The sequence below is a fragment of the Odontesthes bonariensis genome, chromosome 24 (genome assembly GCF_027942865.1).
Source record: "Odontesthes bonariensis isolate fOdoBon6 chromosome 24, fOdoBon6.hap1, whole genome shotgun sequence".
Taxonomy (NCBI): domain Eukaryota; kingdom Metazoa; phylum Chordata; class Actinopteri; order Atheriniformes; family Atherinopsidae; genus Odontesthes; species Odontesthes bonariensis.
In genome coordinates, this window is record NC_134529.1 from 15,219,663 (window position 1) to 15,242,113 (window position 22,451).

The following is a 22,451-nucleotide window of genomic DNA, read 5'->3' on the forward strand; positions in this document are numbered from 1 at the left end:
TGTGACCGCTTTCAGCTCTCAGCTCAGCTGATTGGGAGCTGCTGCTCGTTAGAGCGGCTGCACCCACCCAATTGCTGGAGTGGATATGATGATGTGTTGTGTACTGTCACAGCAACAAATAGATTCACAAATGTGATTATCACACATGGATGTCAACAAAATATATCAGCAAATGTAACTGTGAAATCCACATTGCTGTGCCACTGGCTTATGTAGAAGGATAGATTATTGTATGTTTCCATGTCAGAATCTTGTATTTCTGCCCAAACAGAATAATTGTGACTAAATTCTGCATGTTCAAAATCACTTTTGAATCACAATTCACTTTTCTTTCTATTTTCCACACAAGTTATCATTTGGACAACATTGCCACACAAAGGTCACACAGTTTATGCTGCCTCAGTTTCCCATATTCAGTCTCTTTGCTGCTGATTCCTTATTCCTGTTAACGGCTTAGACCAATACTGGGAAAATGAGAAGAGGTCAAAGTCGTCTTTATGTGAAAGCTTGATGTAAGAGGTTTCAATCCTAAGTTTCCACGGTCTTCTACACAGACCAAAGTTTCATTGTGATATCAGAACGATGCTTTTTGAAAAAACAAAGTCTTTGACATAGTTAATCAATCATCGAGACAAATGCGTCACATTCTATGGTTTGTCCTACAAATATCAGAGAATCATGAGAACTTTATCATGTCATTCTATTTTAAACTTATTGCACTTTGTACATTTTTCAAGCAAAGTTTGAACGGGGAGCGCAGAACTTTTGTCGTCAGTAGAAACAGAATTTTTGGAGGGTTGCTAAACCAAATCATAGCATGGTTACCAACCAATTTCTAACTGACTGCAGATGGAAGTGAATGTTAAACAGCTGTTGAATGCTGAATGTTAAACAACACGTCAGAAGTTGCCCATCACTTTTCAGTCTGTTGGGGCATTGAGCATTTTGTGCCATCAGGCCTGTCTGCAACTAAGCCCGCACAAACATGGGATAAACAAGCTAAACTGGCCCAGCTTGGACCCACAGAGTGATCAAGAAGATTTTGACCTTCTACCAGTCTCTTTTATACCTGATGTGACAGAAATCTTTGTCGAAAGCTTCATAGGATTTTTCATAACAGGCTCTGCAATCTTCCTTTGCTGCAGCACAACAGTTTCTTCCATCTTGACCTCTGGCCTGAATGCTGGGTGACATGAAACAGATCCCTGCCGGTGAGTCCGAATGGGAATGTGTACTCTGCCTAACATGTGGAAGTAAGAAATGCTGTGAAATACAGAAATATTAACCTTCTGTTGACAGGCACTATCAGCACTGTGTAAGCTCCTTTGATACGGGACAAATTTATGTTTAAAGTCTCACACTGTAGTTTGAATGAATTATGCTAATTCCTCCTTGTACTTAATGTTAATACTTACCAGTCATGCAGATTATGACTTTAGATATTAAAATTATGACCAGGCTATAAAAACGATGCATTGCAGATTAAGGTACCCATCACTCTGCACAGAGCCATCTGCATGAGTTGTTTTATTCTTTATACATAACTCAACATAACAGGATTCACATGTCCGTAAATGCATCTTTCCTTGACAACAATATAGAGCCATTTTCAGCTCCGTCCCTGGGGGCACTCACAGTGTCCTCCTCTGATGGATGCACTGTGACACTGGCATAAACAACAGCCCTTGCTGTTGACCCTCATTCTAGACTATGGGCACGCCTACACATGGCATCACTCAAAAGAGGAAGAAAAAAAAAAAAGTGCAGTGAAATCAAGCCCGGTCCACGAAAAGGGGTGACTGAGTGCAAAACAGCAAAGCAAAGCAAAGCGAGGAGAGTGAGACTATTTGATCCATCGTGTGAGTCAGAGTTTCCCCAGGAGACAATTTCTGGATGAAAGCAGATGCCATTGCCTTTGCATGGAGTTCTGGTCAGCTTGCACAGGATGTTATGTTTTCACACTGTCTCACTCTTTGTTGTGCAGCTGGTAACGTGTGAAGTCTGATTTTCTCAACTTTTCACAAAATTCCCATGCTCGGTAAACTGGCAGACTCACAAACACCCCCTGCTCTGCCTCGTTTGAGCCGCTGCACGACAGCTCCCAACCCCCCGTCAACAAAAGCCCCCTTCCCTCCAACTCCGCAGTGAAAGGGACCCCACCCAAAATTGGGAAGAACAAATCAGTGGTGGTTGTTTTTGCACAGTCGCTCCCTGTCGCTCTCAGTGATATTTGTGTGAATGTTTTTGTCTCCTCTGAATTTAGTGAAGTCCACCAGTTGTCAGTAAATGAGCATGTCGTCAACATGTGCCGAACTGCCTCGGCTTTTAAGTTGCATTGTAATCCAGGTGTCTGGCGAATGTGTTCGAAGCAATTTAGATTAACTCCAGGTTTATGCTAAACAGTACGCAAAACACCGTCTTAAAGCACAGTCTTTGAATGGTGAAAACAGAAAGTTGAAATAAAAAGAAGCCCCCAATTGGAATATTTATCACTTTTTTCATAGTACGATATAGTGGTAAAAAATTAATTAGCCCACTGTGTGCTGCATTTGAAAAACAAAGAAGTGAATAATCGAATCACCCATAAGCAATGAGAGGCTTTTTCTCTCTCATGTGTCACCATTATCAATAACTAATTAGTGTTCCCAAACAAAAGCTCCAAGATCTATGAATTTCCCTCACGTTCAGTTCTCTCATTAGAGTATTTCATCAGTTCGACTGGTTTGGTGGAGTCTTTTTTTTTTTTTTTTTTTTTTTCCAACACAGAGCTGTTAGCCACATTTGTCTTGCAAATTCGATTTTTTTTTTTAATCATTTTTTTTTAACGTTTTGGCAGATAACATAAGATGATGCGCTGTCAACACAAGAGATTCAGAAACACAAGCGTCATGAGTTGTGCAATCTCTCCACTGTTTTAAGTCATTTGTTGTCTCGTACTTTCAAGTGCACGACTTCAGCCCCTTTGAAGAGGAAAAACAGCCTTTGTGCCGGCGCTGAATTCAGAACTTGTCATCTAAACTGAAACTTCCTGTGCCTCTAATGTGTCAGGCGCAGTGGCAGACAGCGTGTCCCAGCCCATTTTTGTCTGAGCGATTTTTCCCAGCGAGACAGTCAAAATTCTCCTAAGTGAGTTATTTCTGACTATGTGCTGCCAGCAAAGGTGATAAGCCTCTGGATGTTTAAAATTTTCAAAGTTTACTGTATAATGATACAATTTGTTCCGTGGCTTTTCCTTAATGATACCTGACAGCCAGACGCTTTGTCTTCTATCTTTAATCCTCTCCACACCCAAACAACTCCATCATTGTGCATGTACACAATGCACGTTAACGTCCCAATTTCTTTATTTTTAAACCCTGTGCCATTTAATTACTGGTCTAAGTCCGCGTTTTAAGAGACAGTTTTTCACATTAATTGATTGTGAAATCATGTGGCAGAGATGGCAAGTTTTCACAGGTTATTGGAAAGCTCTGTTGCCTTCTATCTCCCCCTTCCTCTGTCTTTCCTGTCAATACCTCTTGATTTTAGCCACAGGTACAGCAGGGGCTCAGCGAATGAATTCAGCTCTCAGAGGGTTCATCCAAAGGTAACACATTTGAAGCCCAGAACCACCTGAGGGAAACATTTCTCTCACAATTATGTGCATTCTGACACCCTTCATGTGATGAATTAAATATAATCCCATACATAAGGAAAACTGGGCATGTTTTGGAAGAGTTTTATGGAAATGAAACGTTGCATTATGCCTTTCAGTTTGTTTTCATGCCTCCAGCTGCGTGGCCAAGTTGCAAATAAATGAATGCTTGATTACCGAGCAGCAGCAGCAGTTCAGCTGGCAAACAAACCATTTGTCAGGCAGAGCGACAGCGTGATGACACCTGCGCAGCATCCGAAACAACTTCTAAACTCAGTCTGCAGGTGTCCTTACTCTGGTGTATAGCTGTGGGTTAATGTTGTGGGTTGATTGTGTCATTGAATGGATCATAACACGCTTATCACACTTCCCCGTATAATTGATCTGAGAGTAGCAAGCCGAAGGCAGCCAGACTTGTTTGGTCTTGAAGACACGACTTTCAGCTGCTCATCAGTTTGACCTCAACAGGAGTTCCAGCTGTGAATCTCAAATCTGACTTTTTTAACTGCTTGATTAAGAATCTTTCATGACTCCAGATCATGCTAACTGTGTAAAACTACACTTTTTTGTTCTTTGAGGTCTCTTTTATCAGTACTAGGCCTTTTTTAAAAATTCCAGGTCAAAGTGAGCCCTTGAACAAAATGCACATGTACCTTGAGTCTTTGCACAGAGGTACAGAAAGTCCATATTAATGCTGATTAGTAAAGGAATTACCTAAAGTTTATTACAATTCAGAATTTTTCATGAACAAGGATTTTAAAACCAATGTTCCATGTAACAACCAGAGTAATTATCGAGCATCCAGCAACATTACTAAACCAAAGTGTGATGGCATTGAAAGGACTTTGTCACCAATTTGGTTCTCATTTCTGGGCAAAGTTGGTTTGGGACCTAAAACAGTTGTAACCAGAATCAGATGCCAAAGCTGGATGTGCATTCTGAAAGCTTCACAAGCATGACTGGGCATATATCTAACCTGTAAAATGATCATACAGTGAGTAAAGAGACTATCGTTCTCAAAAAAACAGCAAAACCGGTTGTTTGCAAATGACGTTTACACGTGGGGGCAATTTTTTTTAGAAAATGCTCCTACGTGTCATTTTAAAGGTCCTGAGAAAAAAAAATACTAATTTGGCTTGTTGGGTCAAAATGCATGGATGAATAGTGGTGTGGTTCACTGAACTGGCTGTCTATTGGTTAAAGAAATAGCAGCAGCAGCTCTCATATAATCTGTTGAGCTAGAATTTAAATATTCATATGAAAGACTGTTTTAAAAAAGGTGTGCTAGCTTGTAACAGCTTCTTATTGAACAGGAAACATGTACAACTGTTAGCAGAGATGGTCCAAACTGAAACAGAGAGTCTGTCTCCTTTGATGGGCACGATGGGTTATACTTTGAGCATTTTGTTTTGGCAATTCCACCCCATGTAACAGTTAGGTTAACATGGAGGTTACTTTAAAACTAAGAATTCAACCTGTAGCCTACACTAGTTTTCATTATATATTAGATTATTCCACACCTGACCAAGTCCACACCCAGAGCAGAATGTATGGCAAATACTTTATGTGGGAAGACTGAAAGGAAGGGTCAAGGAGGTCATAGTGGAGGATGGGCAAACTGGGGAGAAGTCTATCGCACTATTTGTGAAGGAGACTGAATTCATGGTCACTTTGTTGTTAGTAGTTGAAAGCACAAATTTGAACATATTTGCATTGTCAGTAAGAAAAAAAAAATGGCATCAGGTTTGTCACAATGCGTCACAAGTTGTTTCTCAAGAGTGGTGTAATATGTTGTTATATATCAAAAAATAAATTAAGAATGCAGCCCAGTAAGATAAATCCTGAATTGTGATGAATTTCTCTTTGCAAGAAAAACAGCAACACAAATTCTGCTGAAGTGTGAAATCTCAATGTGTATATACACTGAATGTATAAAAAAAAAAAAAAGGTGCACGTCATGAAGTTGCTGAATTCTTTGTCGTCGTGTTTTCAGGGAGAATCCTGTGGATGCACAGTGGTCGACTGTCCGCTCTCCATTTTAATTCTTGTAACTCTGTGTGCATTCTAGTGGTAGTAATAGGATTTTGGGAGGGCCGTGTCAGATGTGATGCGCTACTTCCCTGTGTTCACTGTGGAGTTCACCACGGGTGGGGGGAGATAGCATGTTGGTGAAAGACATGTCTGGGTTTGTTTTTGGGGGTTGGAGGAGTCCAAGCTACTCCGCAAAACAATTAATCTAGTTACTCTGCAGTATTGGCACGTTTGACAGAAGTTCAGGTGCCTCTGTACACGCTGTGCTCCAGCGTGCTTCAGCAGTTCTTCATCTCTGCTTTTATACAGATCCTCTGCAGAGATGTCCCAGAAATTTCTAAATGCTTGATTGGCTGCTAAAGTGTTGGTAGGTAGGTGCTGTGCGATGGATTAAAAAAAGAAAGCAATGATAAATCATTGAAGGAAGAGACATGGATGGAAATAGAGTTGGAGTTGCTCTTGTTTCTACGGTAACTGTCGATGGGGTGGTACCAGGGATGAAAGTGGAGAGAAAACAAACCTCCCCGCTCCGATGGCAACAGCACAGCAATTGGTTCTCGTTTCCTGCGAGGACAGGAAGAAAAAAACATAACAAGGTCCCCTAGTAGCCCAGGAGACACAGTTCGATGTTGCATCAGAAAGCAAGAGGCAGGGCAAAATGAACACGCGCCCACAAACATGCACACTCAACTTGCACATGCACGCGCACGCACACACTCACACTCACCCGCTCTCACGCACGCGCACACAATCACATGCTCCACTTCACTCTGCAGCTGCCCCTCCCGCCCCTGTGCTCTCCCACTCTCCCGCCAAAACATCTACAGCACGGGAAACCTGCCTAGAAACCGAGGGGAAACTTCCGCCTTGCTCTGATTGGCTGAGTTCCCTAGCAACCGCGTATGCCTATCCAGCCAGTCAGACGCATTGTGAGAGGCACACTGACCCAATGAAACAGATTATTCAGAGGCGCGGGCAGGCACAGTGACCTGGTAACAGTCAGGAGAAGAAGTCAGGGAGACGCTGAAGGGGGAGAAGAAAAGCTTTCTGTGATTGGCCCACAGATTTTCTCCTTGTTCCGATTGGTTGAATGCTCTTCTCTTTGCAGTCATTCATACATTTCTCTGCCTGCATCAGCATTAGCTCCTCTGTTTCCTCCACCCACAGCCACTTTGTTCAACTTTCAGAGTGGCCACCCTTCCCTCTAGGAAACCCTCCGCCGAAGGTCAATGTAAAGACTGTGATGCTTAAATGGGATTGGTTCAGACAAGCAGGAGCAGAACAAGAACCTAGTAACAAGTCTACCTCATCATGTCAGGATTAAAAGCCTGTGAGCAACAGCTTGTTTAACAACACAAGTGCTCCTCCTGTTGTCGCAGCTGATAAGCTTGTTATTGTCTTGTTTGTAATGGACATGGGCCAGTGAAAGGCGTAATTAGCTTTTCACTTAATAATGCAGATTCTGACAGGGCTGTTCTCTGAGCAAGCTGCAAGACACAAATTAGCAGAGGGTTAGTTTGTTTTCCCAAACTCTGCCGTTCAAGGCAGCCTGGACGAGCTTTGCAAAACCTCCTTAAACATTCCAAAGTGCTTGTCCCAGTAGTGTGGGGAATTAATGTCAATACCCCCCAGGATCAGGAGTTCGCATTGAATAGTTAATGAGATGGGGGAGAGGAGCATTCAAATAGTTTTGCAAATCGAGCCATGCATACAGCCTAATTTAACATAACTGCAGGCAAAAAGTCATTCAGGCAAGAACATTATACTGCAAAGATTAGCAAAAACAACAACCCTCCAACACAGAAACTGCTCATAGCTCCCCAACAAATTAGTTTTTTTTTTAGCAGTGGTAGATAAACACAATCTATAACAGAGAATATATATTCTTACTTTTCAACAACAAAAAATTGACTTTGTGGTTTACTCTGCACAACATGTTTAATTTAAAATGTTATTTGGAGCTAAAAAAGTGTTTTTTTAATGTTTTTTTTTACCAACAGTAGAAACAAACTAAACTCATCAGAAAGAATGGTTTTCATGTAATGACAAATAAAAAGTCAATCCCGACATGTTTTAATACACTCAGGGTATGAATGAGTAAAGGGAACTGTTCTGCAGCTGAAGGTGATGTCAGAGGTTGTGCTGAAATGCACTCACTTGACAGTTTGTCTGAAGCACATGGCTAGAACTGCTGCAATTTAACACGACAGCTCTGCATTACAACCTGCCTCGACAGTACGGAGGAAGAAATAACTAACGCTGGAGTAACCGGCGAGTCTTTCGATCAGCTGTCGAGCTGAACACCCAGGTGGATTCTAACAGATGCTGTCGATGCATTTGCAGTTGATTTTTTTAAGTGAATTAGCTAATTCACTCAAACTTGTCCTCTCTCTCTCTTTAAAATTTTTTTTTTTTTAATCTGGACACATGTTTAGATTGCATAAGTATTTTTTTTCAGCAGTGGGTGTAGCCAGTCTTGCAGAGAATAAGATGGGAAATATAAAATACCAGTGTTGCATTACTGGTCACAGAAAAACAAAAACATTAGCCCCACATAAAAGACGTGGCGCTGTTTGTTCACATTGTAGTTTTGTAATAGTTGGACCCTTGCACCTCCTTCTCAATGACATCGTGCATGTTGTGAAAGACAACAAAGCTGTGATTGGTCCATGGCAGTGGTGTAATCTGTCTTTTGCCTTGTCATAGCAAGAGTTTATAACCCTATAATCACCTAACCTGACTCAGTGACTTACCACAAACACAAATATTGTGTTGTCTGAACCTAGTTTTAAGATCCCTAACTAACATGCTTTATTTTGTTTAAGAGTGTTGCTGGTCGAATGGCGACCTCATTGTGGCAAAAAGCCTTCAGATTTTGGACAATCACCCCCAACTTGTTCATACATCCACCTGAGAGATTTTAGTCTCTTACGTGTTATTATTATTGCTAGTTCTGATTCACATTTAGAAGATTTGATTAAGAACATGTAAACGTGCAAAATTATTCATGCTTGCTTAAAAGAGTTTGTGTCTGTGTTCTTGAGGCACATTGGGTGAATATAAACAACACTCAGTGGGGTAACATGGCACTGAAAGGATCGGATTATCGGCTAAATTACAATAAGACTGAGTTGCTCCTTATTTGAGTAAGGGTAATTATCCTTGGAGGCACAAAGCATGTCATACTCCGATACGATAGGTGGCGCTGTAGCCATTTTAACTATTGCTTATAGAGCCACTTCCGGTTGACCGCTTCTCCACCAACAACAACAACAAACTCAGGCATTCGAAAAAAAAGCGAACGAAGAGCAAGATGAAGCTACGTCCCTCTACATTTCGTTTGTGATGAGCTGCTTATTGCACAAACGTGATGCACAACGGCGCATTCTCCATCGCGTTGTTTGTTTCTTTGCGACGGCAGCGACAACAACAGTAATATCGTCTCTTCCGACTTCCGGTTCCCGACCCCGGGAAAAAATCTCGAGCATGCACAGAAAACAAAGTCTAATTCACCACGTGCTTCACCGTCTATAAGCACATTTAATTTGACTTTCAACCGAGTTATCTCGGGGTCTTAATCCGATCGCGAGTAATCCGATCCGATCCAATTTCTTGTCAGATCAAGGTGTCGACATGAACTTCATAACTCAGTCTTATTGTAATTTAGCCAATAATCCGATCCTTTCAGTGCCATGTAACCCCACTGACTGACAGCAATTTAAACAAACATTTTATATTAGGTGACTAACAAGATCTTTCCAGTCTGAGTTAACGAACATTAAAACTTGACTGACCAGTATCTTCCCAGATAAGATACAGTATCCTAGATATTCCCAGTAATCAAAGAAATCTCTCCATTTTTCTCTTGTGGATGTCCTCTGCAGTAGCTGTTGTTTTCTACCTCCTTGTGGTTTGTTCCTGTTAAGAACAACTACTTCTTCTACTGAATTACAACTCGCATCATAGATTATATTGCCACCCTCTGACGACACAAAGAAACCCAGTGTACTCGCTTCTAACAAGTTAATGAAAATGGGTCTTATTCTCTTTTTTTCTTCTTCTGGCTTTTCAAAATACCCCTTCAGAATTGTTTGACTTTTGAAAGAAAACCCGGGTACATTTTGATCACAAATATCTATTGTGCAACACTTTAAAATCTTCTACATTGAAACTGTGATTATTAACTGGATGTGCATCCAATATAAAATGCATATAAACATTCAGACCAAAATAATACAAACGGAGTTTCTTAAACCTGGACTAACAGACTTCCAGATTGTTGCTCTGCTCTGATAAAAGCCTAATTTTATGACCGAAGCATCACGACAAAATCCCTGTTGGAGTAACTTCAAAATGTGGCTTTTTCTCAAATAAGTCACCTGGGTTCATCACAGGAGGGTTACCCGAGGACAATGTTCCACTGTGAAATCTTGTATTTGTGTTTCTATCATACTTTTAATCAAAATGAATATTAGCTTACGGAAGCTGAGCAATAGATGTGTGTTTAACTGAGATTAAAGAAAAACTAAGAGGCCTTGTAAAATGAACCATAAAGAAATCGCATTGAAGCCTCAAAGTAAAAACCCAAGAAAATTTGCAGACATTGCTTTAAAAATGCCAGAATTACATTTTATTTCCTCTACAGACCTTTAGTTAACTTTCTCGAGGTAGCAATCCCAGCCCGTTTCTTTGCCGAGGCCTCATTAATGTCAAAGGGGATGACTTGAAGACGAATGACCCCTTAGGGCCTGTCCAATAGCCTGCAGCAATGGTGACTCACCTGATTTAAAGTCGCATTTTAAGGGACTGTAAATCCTCCTTTTCACTATGAATCTCCATCTTTCACTTCTCAGAAGCCAATGTGTGTCATGATTTTGGGGATTTTATGTTTCGCATTACATCACAACCCCCAGCTATCTGGATTTACATTTCCTGTACTGGGGATCAGCAGTACACCATGCTCATCCGTGAAATGACCCATTCAACTTTCCTTTCTTCCCTTTTTTTTTTGGTTTTGTTTGGCCTTTAGAGGATCTTCTCTGCTGACTGTGTGAAGCTAATTGGATACAGCAGAGCACCAAGCCATGCTTCACAGCCAGGAGGAATAATTCCAGGAAATAAAATATAAAGGTATTGTCTCCATGAAAACATTGTGCATTCAGCATTTTAAGCACCTCGCTGTCTCTGGAAAGGACTGGCAGAGACAGCAAAAAAAAAAGAAAAAGAAAGATAGACGTGTCTGTGAATAGACACTAAAATCCTTTTTTTAAACAGAGACACACACACACAGTGATAGGGACTTTGTATTTTCATGCAAATAATTACTTCAACAGCAGGAAATGCCACAGAAGGTATTGTGCCATGTTTGACTATTAATCATCCCGATACCACCTAGCCTCGCTCTCATCATCTTGACGCACTGTTGGTATGGTGGTAAAAATTAAAAACCAAACATACTCCCCATTGAAAGAGAATTTTGGATTATACGACTTCTTGAAACTGCGTAGCTGTAATTACTCCTAGCATCCTTATTCAGCTCTGACCTACATAACTTCCAAAAATCACTTCCCAACCAAATCAATCATCTCATCTCAGATTAGGAGATAAAAGACTCATTAGATTTTCAGATCATCACCTTTGGTGCTTTGGAGATATAGCAACCAAAATCAATGGAGCAGATCTCCTTTCTTTGAAATCTATCACACTTGCGCAGCTTCCTGGGCAGCCGCCCTGTATCTCAGGGGGGTCAGCGGCTCTGAAGGATCTTCGCTGTGTTGATGAATATGGCCTGGAGGTGTGACGGCTGCCCTCAGATCTCCCAGTGCCTCTGAAGATCTAAGGGGAGACTTTGCCTGTATCATTGGTCGCAAAGTGCTCCTCACATTAAACAGTGGCACTTGAGTGAGCCACACAGACACACAGCTTGAGTGCCGATTTCCACAATCTTACTGAAAATATAGATCTTGAGAATACCATAGAAGAAAAGGAGACAGGCAAACAGAGTGGAGCCAAATCAGCCTTGAGCTTGCTCTGAATCATTTTAAGGCTGTCTTAATTAGACAGTCGTTATGCAGAAGCACAGTCGGTGCATAGCAGAGTCACAATGCAAAGCATTTTAACTAACACCCACCATGCTTCACACCTCAGATGTTAGAATATGTTGAATGCAAATTGTACCCCTCAGCAGGCGCTTTACTGAAATTTGTCAATCGGTGTTAAGAAATGATCCAGTTACCACACAGGAATTTAATGCTTGCAAAATTCTATTTTCTGGTCAATTTAGAGAGGAAGAGAAGGCTGCATGACAGAGCTGCAAATTAATTTTAGTGTCTCTGCACTGGCTTCCTTCTTCATTTCCCTGGGGCTTTGTGTGAATGAGCATTCCATAGCTTTTAGCTGACACTACACTCAGCACATGTGCAGCAGATGTTAGCAGGCCTCTGTGCCAGGATGGCTTTGGTTGTACCACTATACCGCCGGCACCGTTTAAACAGATGTGGATCCATTTCAGGACACACCTGTGGTCAGGATCACCTGCTTTTGATAGCCGCCCAGCACACATGAGCAGCTGGCTGTCAGTTTACATAACTTGAGTTCTCTTAGTTTGTGTATGTGTGTGTGATTGGGGTTGAAACACATAACTGCAATTTCAATTGTGCCATGAACGCAACATCTGTAGAATCACATGTTAGATTTGCTTCAAAATAACGTTTTACAAGCCTTTAACTACAAAGTGCACAACTTAACGAGACCAGTTTCATTTGCAGCTTAATCTGCGTACTACCATGAATGACATCAACAGCAAATACTCTTGTTTTGGTCCCTGCGCATAAGAATGGTATCCTCCTCTGAATGCTTGGCCCATTTAAGGGAGTGTGGTTGTCTATCTGCATCGATTGCTTTGCGATAACTATTCTGATCCTCAATGTTCTTGCATCATTCCAATGGCCCGGTTGTCTGATGTTAGTTGCGCAGTAAACTAGCATAGGAGGGTTCGGTCAGATGCAAAGTAATGTGTCACTGTAAAGGAAACAAGCCAAGTGATCGACTCAGAGCAGTTTGGCGGCTTCAGTTTTCTTGGAAGTTATAGTTTATGTGACTGATATATAGACTGATATATAGTTATATTTCATAATAGTTGGTGTTCCACAATTTTTTGTCAGCTTTTTATTCACTCGGTTTCATTTTGCAGGGGATTTGTCCCTGCTAATTTCTGTTCATTTTGCATTCTGTGTTTTCCTCACACCTGCTTTGTGTTTAACTAAAGCCTGATTTATACTCGGAAACCAGGTCGTCTGCGTGTGTGTCGCAGTTAACGCGTCGTGTATGCGACAAGCTCACTGCGATACACTGCTGCGAAGTATACACGAGCCTTAACTGTCCCACTGTTCTGTTCCTGCCATTCACACCTGACTCATTACTGACTCCGGTTTCTGCTGTTCCCTGCCAGGTTCTTCACAGTTTCTTCTTTTAGGTTTCCAGACTTGTTTTGTTTTTCCCTGGATTTTGACACTTCTGCCTTTGTAGTTTCTGATTTTAGCTCAGTTATAGGTTATTTCAGTGAGTTAAGATTAAAGATCAAAGACCTGCATATAATTTAAAACAACACATCATAGAGCTTGGTTTGTACACGTATGCTTTAATAAAGAATTTAAGCTTTATGCAGTCAAAAATAACACTGTTAAAGTCATTCATTCAGGTGCCCATCAGCCAGTCAGAGTGATCTTTCTCACTGCCCAACCAGTCAGCGACTTAATGAATTGGTTCAAAAACACCCCTAAGGGGTCTGACGGAGCTGACAGTGCTCGAAATGTAGTTATCATTTTAGAAACACAAATATTTGTCAGTTCCCTTTCAATACTTCATGAGATGGTAGTTCCTTGTTCGTGATTTCTTTAAGAAAAAATATTACCATTGTTAAGTAAAACAATGTCACCAAAAACAGCGATATTTTCAGATTGATGAGATATAAACAGCTACGATTTGATTCCAACTGAATGGCAAACAATCGCCACCCCAAAATGCTATGTGAAAAAAAAAAATCTTAAAATGACGTGTCTCTGTCATGAGATCCGTGGCTAAAAGGTTAACATCCTTGGGGACTTTAATTTTGTTTTGGGGACCAGAACAAAAAAACAAGAAGTTGAAATCAGTCAAACTATGATTACTGTCTCTTTAACCAGGCCATGTTGTTCATCTTAAGCATGGAGTGTGAGTCTGATGCAAACAGCAGCTCATGGTCAACCAAAGCTATTGCAGTTTGTCCTCTGGGTGGCCTTTTTTTGTGAGTTCCATATTTATTGACAAGTCATCTGACAGCTGTTGAGAATTATTGATCAAAATCACACGCACCAACTCTGCAAAAGGAGCTGGAGAGAAAAGCCAGAGGATCCCCAAAGCCAGTAGAATTTCTCCTCTGGATGCCTGTAAACATCCAGAGGCAATCCTTCCATCATGAAAATCTCTAAAGGCAGAAGATCACCGCATCAAATTAAGAGAAGAAGCAATTTGTGTCCAAAGCTTGAGCATCAAATATTACAACTTGATGAGCGATTCTGGGGATTTTCAAGAAATTGTTTTAAATATTGATGTTTCCTCAACAAAATTATTTCACGGTGAGATTTCTCCTCTGCCTTTTTAATAATAGAATATAGCAGGCAAAGAGCAGTAATGGCTAGGAACAATGTGCTCTGTTCAGAGCGTTTCTGTAAGGATCAAACGACCATCATGCAGAAGTGCGCACACACTTCGACAACGTTGTGACAGCCATGCCTTAAAATGAAGAGTTCATAAAGGCGAATATGTCTCTACCTTCACAAGAGAGGGAGAACAAATTTTGGCATAGTGGATGTGGGCTGCAGCTGCAGGTCCATACATAGCTGGCAGTCACAGTCAGTTTCCTAATCTTCCTCCTGCAAGCGTCCCAGGGGAGGCAAGAATTGACGTGCCATTAAAGAGGCTTTGAAGAGAAGCTACTGTCAGCATGATTGCTGGAGCTTTTTTACAGTAGCTATGAAAAAAAAAGGAAGTACTGCCACAGATGTGGGTAAAATATATACAGAAATACATCTCACTACACCTCGTGCAGGGAGAAAATAGGTGGAGCTGTCAGTGAAGCAAAAACCGAGTTAAGGGATATGAAAATTTTTCCAGAGATGAGAGACAACAAGAACAAAATACAGTAACAAAACAAGAAGCAGTTACCTGTAGCAGTTGGCAGGCATGTTTTTATTCAATTGGCAACTCCAGATGTACATGTTGAAATACTGTTAGATAGTTACAGGACCATAACTTGGTGTGAAGTGGTTGTTGACCCAAATTCAGTTCGTCCTTGGTGACATCATGAAGCCACAGATTTATTTTTAAGCACACAAACCAAGAGCGGCCGAACCCACAATAGCGTTGAGTTCATTCACCGGTCGGTTAAATGATGGGGCTGAGGAGATGAACTCATTTCCTGTGGCGTCTGTCTTGGCTTCAAAATTGTAATTAGAATAAAAATGACAGAAGAACGCCATCATTTGCGAAGAAAAGGGCATGTGTGGATGCTAAAAAACAAATTTTACGCATGTCATGAAAATAATATCCACTGTTCTTAATTCATAAGCAACACTTTGTATCATCAAGACACTTCATGGCACATGTTACAGCGATCACTCAGATAAACAGAGGGGCACTTGTTTTATTTCAGTCGTATTTACATTGAATGTTTCATACACACCTCCATGAATGATTTTCTTCATTGTTTGCCTGCTGAATCTTCCTGAATAAACATGTGCCCCACCCCTCCCTGCAAACACCGCCACGCCACGCCTGCTAACACAACTGGCAAGGGATCAAAAGAGGCGTGTAAACAACCCATGAAAAGGGTTATGTTACGGATGACACCATCACTTAATTACAGAGTCTTTTACACATAGGCAGGGTCTTCCAGGGCTGTATCTTTTCTTTTCTTTTTTTTTTTTTTTTTCCAATGACAGTGTTTAATAGAAAACTGAATAAATGTGATTGGCCCATGCGCTACGTTGCTGATCATGACTTCTTTCATATAATGCTAAACTGCAGCACATAATTCTGTCACCTGCATAACTTAAGTCACGAGTCTTGTTCAAAGCTAAAGAAGGATCGGAAGCCCTGAGGTCACATGTATCAAAGCCTTTCATGTAATAGACTGCGTAAACAGTCAATTAAAATTGAGCTAAAAGCACATTATTTACAAGAATTTTTCCCAGCAAGCAGAGGACAGCCTCAGAAGCTTGTCTGTATAACTGTCGCCTTTATGTTGACCTTTTGTATTCATCACCCCGAAATGTTGCATCGTAAGTCACGTATGGAAGATCTATTAAAACCTCAGCCTAGATGTTTTAGATAAAGAGAATATAAAGTGAAAAATAATATTTTTCTGATAATGCTTCTGCTTTTGTGTATTTACAGTGTTACAGATCGTGCTTTCTCAGTTTGTGGATGTTTATGTTATTGCGTACTCATTTCAGCACATACTGCACCTAAGCAGCGAGGGGGAAGTTTCAGAATCATATGTTAATTTTTTTTCCCTCCACTTTATCACCAACTTTAGTTTTTATTTTCCATATCCACAGTGAGATATCACATATTCAGCTGTGCTTACACACAGACATTTTTTTTTCCAGTTAGTATCAGCATTCTAACAAATCTCATTGCCTGATTTAGAAATCTTCAATTCCTTAAAACATGGTGAAATTTAGCATGGTTTAAAAGTATTTTCTGATTTATGGAATGAATAAAACCGAGCTTTGGCTGTATAGGGTCAACACTATGACAAAAATGGTTTTGAAGCAGCTTTTATTCATTCTGGAAGTTTCTGCACATATTTCACAGGGTAATAAGTTATTTGTATTTCAGAAACTCTGACTTGTCTACATGTAAGTAATGGAACAGGGAAGCGTCATGGTGATATGAGTTACTTATCATCTTACGTGCCTGTGGTTTCTTGCCTTTAAATACAACAAAGCTTTTCATGTCATTGGAGAGTTGGAAATCTCACTCAGAATTATAGATATTAGAAGCAACCCCCCCCAAAAAAAAAAAAAAACCCTGAAATTTCTGATTTCCTGCCACACAAAGAGATCAGAAAGTGTCATAAACCAGCACAGAGAAAACCTACAACCCAAACCTCATTGATGAAGTGAATGTTCAACTTAATGTTCTCTCTCACTTCATTCTGCTTGAAACTCCTCAGTCATATGAAAGCAAGTGTTGGTCACCCGCTAAATACCTTTATTTTAATCACGATGTAGTGAAATCTAATTCTGGTTTCTCTGACTCCTTTAATACACGATTACTTTTTAAAGAGTTGTGAGAGTATTTTTAGTTTTGGATTAAATATTCTGGTCCTTGAGCTCAAGAGGTAAACCTTTGTCTGTCCAGGCTGAAAGACCACCTCAGCTCCCACAAACTGAATTCATTTTCTTAAAAAGCCCAACAGGTTGTTAGACCGGGAATTTTCTCAGAGCCATGACTTTGAACCACTCACCTTGATTTAACCCACAGGAAAGGAATGTTTGCTCAAAAGAAAGTCAAAGGAGAGGCTAGCTGTGGACGAAAATAGCTTGAGAAAGTCCACCCCTCTTTGATTCGGGTGGTTTAGACTTTGGAGCAGCAGGAGAGGCAAGCAATGACATCAGGATCACCTCCCACACATACATTTCTGCCTTCACCGCTTCTGTGGTGAATGAGCCATCGCCGTGTCAGGATTAAATGATGTCATCCCCTAAGCTGCTCTTCTATGGTCTCCCTCTGGGACCCCTTTGACCCCTCAAGAGCCACCTGCAGTTCATAAACACCTCCCCTGTGCAGGAATCAGGGGGGTTTCACAGGAAAGGCCACAACCCAGATGGCAAACGTTGGGCGTCAGCGATACAAAGGGCCCTAACCAGTGCATCACAGCATTCTTGTTGCATGTAGTCAGTGTGGTCAGGGAAAATCCACCTCAGGAATGTTGGTTACTTTGTGTCTGAAACCAGTCAGGTCACTGAGGATGAGACCTTTTAATATGATGACAGCCTGAAGATTTGATGGCTGTCCAAACTGCTAAGCTTTACACTTAATTTTGCACAAGTTGATAGACAACTCTAATTATGACCATCGTGAACTAAATATTTATTCTCGTCATCCTGGCCAAAAATAATCTGTAATTAGAATAGTTTAGTTTAATTTTAACTAAAAATCCACTGCCTAGGTTTTATCAGAGGATCGAACTACAACATAGTGCTCCTGTCAGCGCATCTGAAACTAAATAACTAGCATGTAACACATTTGTAACAACATCAATCCCACACTGGTGTTTTATAAGAGCTATGTGTAACTTTTTCTTGTCAAGGAGCAGTGTCGTCTCACGATGACTGACCAGCAACCAGGACAGAAAGCGAAACTGTGTTTCATTGTTTCACACTTTTAATTAGTGTGCTTTATGTGCTTACATGTGAATTGTGTGATGACTGTGACATTTGAAAGAGATTGTACAGCTAACTGCTAACGGCAATTTAACACGCATAAACACAAAATGTCCAATACAATATATGCAAAATCAAGGCCTCAAAAGATTTCTATTTCAAACTGTATGCCTGATATCTGAATCTATGAACGTTATTCATAATATATCATCACCCTACTAGGCAAACTGAACACAGTTCACATATACTTGAACTGCATAACAGCCTCACAGGCTACTTAAGCTTTTTTCTACGCTAGTCAAAAAGTCCCAACACCTGCAAACATCTGGTTATTGATCATAATCAGAAAGTTTATAACTGACATTCCAGTTTTGTGTCAAATGACTCTGCAGTAGTAGCAGTTTTTTTCCCCCTGTTCTAGCTCAGCAGATTATTGATGGTAACATGACACATGGATGCACTCTCAAAGGTTTGGATGGATGCAGCACTATGAGCTACAAGAGGTGGTACTATAGAGCACTATACCTTAGCATGAGCTTGAGAGTGTCCCGTGACCTCAAGTGACAATTTTTGTTGCACTATTTGATAACAAACAAAGAAAAAGTGATTGGAAAAAACGCGGCGCGGTTAAATGGGGAGTTGAGTCGAGCTACGGTTGCACCTCAACTTTAACTTGACCACCATCGCTGTTCCAAAATAGTCTTTATAGCTTTCTTTTTCCAAATTTATGCCTCTATGCATCTATGAACTTTAAAAAAAAAAAAAGTATTAAGACCAATTTTATAGGGAGAAAACCATCGCCATTCGTTAAAGGCCTTGGTAATTGTTTAGAAGCCATAAAGTCTGCAGTCAATGCTACTGTGTTAGCTGGTCATTTGCACTGAGCCATGAAGATTAAATAGAGACAAATGACAAACAGGAAGAGGAGACATTGCATTTGAAGGGATTCTCCCAAACCTAAAACCTTTATGAGTGTCATACTACTCATCTATGAAACATCAACATCTGATCAAACCGCTATGAGGAAGTCAATAGCTTTGAAAAGAGCTCAAAAAGTGGCACCGCTTTTTCTGGTCATTTGCTTCCAGCACCTCTGTACCATATGCAACAACTTATTAAAGTGAAATTAGGTACAGGAACCTTGAGAGTGCTTAGTGTTATGTTCCTCTGTGACACTTCAGGCGCTGGAGAGTATCTCTACATCTTAATTAGCACGTCTACTACTCATCCAGTGTGTTGAAAGTGTGTTGCAAACAGCCCAGGGGTGATAGAAGCAGGCCCACTCGTGTACAGACATTGATGCTCGTCTAATGAGTCCATCAGCCTGTCAGTGCTGCGTCCTGTGGGACCCTCCGAGCATGATTACCAGTGCATCACGTATGAATGTTCAAGGATTGAAAATGCCATCTGTCGTTACATCTCGGCTGTGTGTTTACGAAACAGCGGTTGGAGATAATTCATGTGCAAGCGGACCTGTTTGTTGTTTTGGCAAATTAAAGTAGCCTGACATCCCATGTCACAGCACTCTCATTTCCTCGTCGTTCTCCACGAGTCAAGTGCATGTATGTGTGTAGCTGCCCCTTTAGGATGAGTCTATAAATGTCAACAGCTTCCAGACTATGAAACTATGCCCTAAATTCACCAAGACAATTTTCACACATCAGGTGAAGCAATCAAACCGAAAATGATGTATGCTGAGTTAACTTTGCATTTCAGGAATGAAAAAGGATCCCTGGGCAGACACAGTGAAGTGGAACGGCAGACATAATAAAAAAGGCTGATGCCCACTGCACATCAGCAGCCTCTTCATGGCAATTTGTGCTCAATGGTTTTAACTCTCAGATTCTGTCAACAACTGGAAAAAGCCATCTCCTTTCGCTAAATATTTTCAACGTGTGTTCTTTGCTTCATATTCTCAGTCTGAGGACTGTCGAAAGCGTTTCATCAGCTGACACAACGTGTGAAGATCCCATTACATGTCGTCATTCAGCAACCTTCTCTCATCATGCGCCGTGTAAAGATGCACTTCTCTCTATCGAGGTGAAAAATCATGAAACGGAGTCAAATCGGATGAAGCAAAGTGTGCGCGAGGGCGGCGGCGGCGTTTGATTTGGCAAACGTGTTTTTAATGAGCACACTTTAGCTCTTTGAAAGAACACATAATAACTACGAATCCAGTGGAAAAATTGGAAAAACACTTTATGATAAAGGAAGCTAGTCCAAGTGTTTAATTTGTCTGTAATCCACTAATGCGGGATTTGACAGATGCAATTTTGAATTCAAACACCTCAAAAGAAAGTAACACATACGGTAAATATTTGCAACACAATTTAAAATAAATGAACTTTTTTTGTGCGTGTTCAAAGGATGAGAGAAATGATGCGCTATGTGGTATAGTTAAGAGATATTTAGCTGCCACGCTACCTTGTTATTGCTCATGCTCATACTTTGCAGACATTCGCAGACAGTTGTTCCCTCTGTTGTTGTAACACGTGCTCTGGCTTCTGGTCGACTTCCTCTAGGTGTGAAGGGAAACCTTCTGTGCCCCGTGACTCAAGTGTGTGACATACAAAAAGCAATCATATGATAAGATGGACGCTTATGGTTTCGGAAAGCTCTTTTTGCCCAGATACAGCCTCGGTCTGTGTGTGTCTGTGTGGCGGTGTGGGTGGGGGGTGGGAACTTGTTTACAGCTCACACACGCTGCTTTGAGTCCTCTCGACAGGGGAAGAAAGACAGCGCACCAGAACTTGGCAGAGTGAAGTGCAGTGCACTAGCAGTGAGTTTTCAAGGATAAAAATACTGCAGGTGAGCAGCCTCCAGCTCAGCGGTGAGACTAGAGGTACATCACCCTTCAGGCTTTGAAGCATCACTCATCTGTGGCAATCAGCCCAGTGTGCAGAAGTAGGTTAACCAAATCTCCATAAAATGTAAATGACCCACAAGTCTTTGGATTAAATTTACTGGAGAGTAAAGTTGCCCTTTAATACCACTGAAAACAAGATTCCTGCGTTAATACTGGTGATACTTCTTTGTTTTTGTTTTTTTTAATGTTGCCTTATTTGAGAATCTACTTTGAATAAAACTCTCGCTCAGTATGCACTTTAAAAAAAAAAAAAATTTACAGCCAGCATAAGCCTTTGGAGCGGATTGAACCACTTAAGCCTTAACCACTGACTATAATACATAGTATCATGCATTTCAGGAGAGAAATAGGGATTGTGTGTGAAGTGTGAAGCCAGGAAACATTAAATGAGCAGATCCTGAGGGTGAGGAGCTCAGCGAGGGACTCACTGCCAACCAGCCTTACAGCCTGGCAGCTCTCTGCTTGATTGGTCTCAGTGGGAAACTGGGATGAAGGGCAGAAATCCCATCTACATACACTTGCATGCGCACAGCCGGCCATACACATGCTGGCATATTTAATGATGTATACAAAAGCGCAAAAAGCATAAACCCCAATTCATGTTAAAGCTGAGAAATGAAACAGCAGAAAAGCACATCTATATCCAAAGCCATACACACAGACTCCCACATAATAAAACACCCACATTCAAACACACGACACCCACGCACATTAAGAGTTTCTATGAGCACAGCATGGGGGGCTGGGTTCACGTTGCCTGTATGCCTATTCAAAAGCTAATTCTCCTGCGCAGGGATTCAAAGAGTCTGGACAGCCACCTGCACTGAGGATGAGGAGAAAAAACAGGGAGGGGAGGAAGGGGAAGAGGACAGGAGAGGAAAGAAATGGGGGAGGAGGAGGTAGCTGTGGAAGAATGACATCACCTTCCCTGAAATGTCACCATTATCTCAAGCTTCAGCTTAGCCGTCTAGAGAGGTGACATCATCCTCTCTTTGCCCCTCCCCCCCGTGTTCTCTCTGAGGCTGTGCGGTGAGGGAGTGTGTTTGTTTGTGTGCATGAAGGCGTGTGCGCACGCAGGAAGGCATATTCAAAAGAGATACAAGCAGGAGTGGATGTTTGTCTGCGATCGGTCTTTCACTCCCTCACACTGACAAAAAGTAAAACCTCCTTCGGTGGCTCTGGATTCGCCTCATTAAGAGTTGATGCTATTGTCTCGAAAGTTTTTTATGCTGGTGAAAATGTGGTCCTGCTTTTAAGCAAACCTTCTTTTGCTTTAAACAAACAGTGTTATTTGAAATGTGTTGTCCATGTGCATTCTGGGAGTTCATCAAATCTATGAGAAATCTTACCCTGTGAAGTTTTCTTTATGTGTTACTTCACATGCAACATTATCAACATCAAATTTAGAAGAAAAAAAATGTTAAGGTCCATGTATCATATTTAGAAAAAAGATAAATCAATAGGATCAGCCTATCTTGAAAATGTAGTA